Raw genomic sequence first — 3,563 nt, 5'->3', positions numbered from 1 at the left:
TCATTTCCACTTTTGGGGAGCTAAGTGCTAGGCTCTAGGCCCCAGGGACAGAGCAGTGGGCAGACAGGTGAGGCGGGCCTGGTCGCTCCCCTGCAGAGGGTACCAGGAGGGGCCAGAGCTTCCCCCGTGGGCTCCAGAGAGTGAGGCTCCGGGGCTTCTTTCCCCTTCCTTGAGGGGGCTGCTGGGGCAGGGGGTACAGGGACCCCGGTCCTGGGAAGTAGCTGAGGGACTTCCACATTTTCTTTTAACTTAAGTTTTTGAATAGAGGCCACGTGCCTGTCAGCGAGGTGAGAAGTGTGTCTCCCGCCCCAGCCCCACCGCTATCTGCCTGGGGCCCCTGTGCATTCAGGGCGTCTTCGCGCGGGAACGGGGAAATGCGGGGATGATTGTATTCTCTGCGCCCCCTGTGCCAGGGGGTCGTGTAGTGCTGATGCGTCTGCATGACGGTGCAGAGGCCTCCCCCGCCTCCCGGGATGCTCTCAGTGTCCACCTCAGGTGGGCTGCGGTTGCTTCACTGTCATGTGTCACTTGGCAAGTGCATCTGGGGATCGGATCCCCTGTGCTGGCCTTGCTGAGCCACAGGGTCCGTGGCTTGTCACTTTGGGGGGTGTGGCTGTCTCACCAGCCTGAGGGGCTGTGCCCATCCCAGTCCCCGCAGGGATGCGTGAGACAACAGAGGGTTCTCCCTTCAGTTAGACTTTGCACTTGGAGGGTGTTGCAGTTTTGTTCTGCGTTTTGAAAAGTCATTCTCTTGTCTTTCTGTCAGAGGTTGATGCTTGGGTCTGTGTTGGCTGCCATTGAAACCCCTAAGAACATTGATCATAAAGTGACCCCGAGTGAGAGAGGGGGCGGGGGGGGCTGCAGAACCGGGGCATGGATCTACCTTGACTCACCCCTGAGTTGGCACTTTGAGAGCCTGGGCAGACAAGGTGAGGTTGTGCAGGCCACAGCCCTCAGCATGTGGGCAAGGGATCTGGATCTTACTGGGGAGAACACGTGCTGCTGGCCCTGAGCTTCGGGAGGGGTTGACAGGTGGGCCTTTCTGCCAGCAAGCTTATTAGGGGACAGGGTGGACAGTGATTGGGGAAAGTTCGAGCCTGAGGAGCCCAAATTTCAGGGAACCAGGCTGGCCTGGACACCTTTGAAGTCCAGCCTGTGGGCAGTGAAGAGCTGACCATGTATTGGACTCATGGGCTCACATCCAGGTTCTCAGAAGGACCAGTGGGTCACTATGTGGAGGTGGGGGAGGGCTTGGACGGTCGGGGACCAGAGCATGTGACAGGGTGGTTGGTGCCTGTCTAGGGCAGTAGGATTCAGAATTCTGGGAGGGGACGGCTGGGTGGTGGGGAGAGTGAGGGCTGATGGAAGGGACGGCCCATGCCTGGCCTAGGGGAGGATCACCCCGGGGAGGGCACAGATGAGGAGCAGTTTGGGATAGGTGGAACCGGTGACAAGCTCAGGGCTGTCTAGGCTGAGCTGGGGCATCCACGGGACATCCAAGGGGACGTCCTAGAGGATGGAGAGATAGAGGGTGGGGCCCTTGTGTAGAGGAGGAGAGTCTGTGGGCAAGGTGGGTGTCATATCACCTGCCTTTGCTGAAGTTCCAAAATTCCCAGGCTGAAGGCAAGTCTCCCCCACCCCTCACTGTGCCCAAGTTCCCCCAATCTCACACTTTTCTTGGTGCTGGTCAGATGGCTGGGAGCAGCCAGGGAATATTGGCTGGGTGAAGGCCAGGGAAGGGTTTGGGAAAACTTGCCAAGTGTCTGTCCAGCCAGGAGACTCAGTGACCGTGTGGGAGGGTCTGGAGGCAGAAGTGAGGCTGGGGGCTTGGTCTGTATGAGTTGCTTTGCCCAGGGAGCACTCAGCTGTTTGTGTGGCTTTTGTGTTGGGGGGGGTGTTGAAGTGGGCAGGGTGTCCATGTCAGGCTCCATCCTGTACTCCCCTACCCCCCCCCAGGTGGGCTGCTTATTGGGAGGTTGCTCATTTGGAGCCGGGACCCCAGGCCTTCCTTGGACAGAGATCCCTGGAACTCTCCTCCCAGGCCAGCCCCCCTGGCAGGGAGTTGGCAATTTTGCTGAACGAATGAGCAAGTAGAATGAAAGATGAATGAGTGAAGGGTGGAGAATGATAGTTGGATAAGTCATGAGTCACGGGTTACAGAGAAGGGGGCTGACGGGGTGGTGAGTGTGGGGCAGCTGTGAAGGTGTGCAGGTGGTGGGGGGCCCTCCTGTGGGCTGCAACCCCCCGTGTTAGCACTACCTCTTGACCCTGGTTCTCTCCAACTGCCCCCTTCCCAAGCCTCCTTATTCGGAAGGGAAAATCGGGGCCCCCGCTCCAGTCCCTCCAGAGCACTGGGCCTTCATCCCTTAACTTGGGGAATAGGCAACATGTGGGTCTGGTCTGGCAAGGAGACACACAGATGGTCAGAAAGACAAGCTTTCATCTTCCTGAGACAACATGGTCGGGGGTCTTGATCCAGGGGAGGCCTTGCAGGGGAGAGCTGGTCTACCTGATGAGTGCAGCTGGGAAGACTTAAAGATTAGCTGATCAGAAATTAAGTCATTCTTTGGTGAGTGTTCCCCAGTGTCCCATGATCACCATGGTTACCATGCCTTCAATTCCTCTGGGTTTTCTCACAGAGCCCTCCTGCTCAAGCCAAGCACTCATTTCTACTCTACAGAGGTTTAGTGGAGCCAAGGAGAGCCTTCCATAACCCGGGGGACATGCGCAGGTGAGTCACAGAGCACGTACACAGCAGAGACACGTCCAGCTTCACTAGTTACCAGGGAAATGCCAGTCAAGAAGAGTCAGTTGTACCCCTAGGTTAGCAAATGTTCACAAGTCTGATGAGGCCACATGATGGAGACCACGTGTACTGCCAGATTCTCTTGCACCCTGCACGTCAGAGATACTCTGGGGCAGCCGTCTGGGGAAATAGTGTGGTGTATTCTCTGAATATTCTGTTCCCCATAATCAAGCAGTCTCTTCCTGGCACATCACCCAGTGAAACATCTCACATGTGTATGCAGGAGACGTGTGAGAGAACGTGACCGGCTGCATTGTTCACCAGAGCAACTGTCTGAAAGCAGCCAAAATGACCGTCGAGGGGATTTGGGTTAATGAGGGGTGATACAGTCATGTGATGGAATGCTCTGTAGCAGTTGCAATGAGTGAGCTGGTCACAAAACAATATGGAAGAAGGCTAGCAGCATGAAATTGAGTAGGTGAGTCCCAACAAATTACATAAAGCTGATGTTCATACATTAAGTACTTTACACTGTTGTTTTATATAAGTTTGATGGGACAAATATAGCTTCATAGACAATAAAGCTCTATGTCATCTATCTGTGTATCTGTCATCTATCTAACATCCATCTGTCCTTCCATCCATCCATCCACCCATCCATCCATCCATCTGTCCTTCCATCCATCCATCCATTGTCCGTCCATCTGTCCATCCACCCATCCGTCTGACCATTCATCCATCCATCATCCATCCATCTGTCTGTCCTTCCATCCATCATCCGTCCATCATCATCCATCCATCTGTCCTTCCATCCATC

Source organism: Phoca vitulina, unplaced genomic scaffold, assembly GCF_004348235.1.
Source record: "Phoca vitulina isolate PV1807 unplaced genomic scaffold, GSC_HSeal_1.0 scaffold18, whole genome shotgun sequence".
NCBI classification, from domain to species: domain Eukaryota; kingdom Metazoa; phylum Chordata; class Mammalia; order Carnivora; family Phocidae; genus Phoca; species Phoca vitulina.
Note: the sequence above shows the minus strand (reverse complement) of the source record.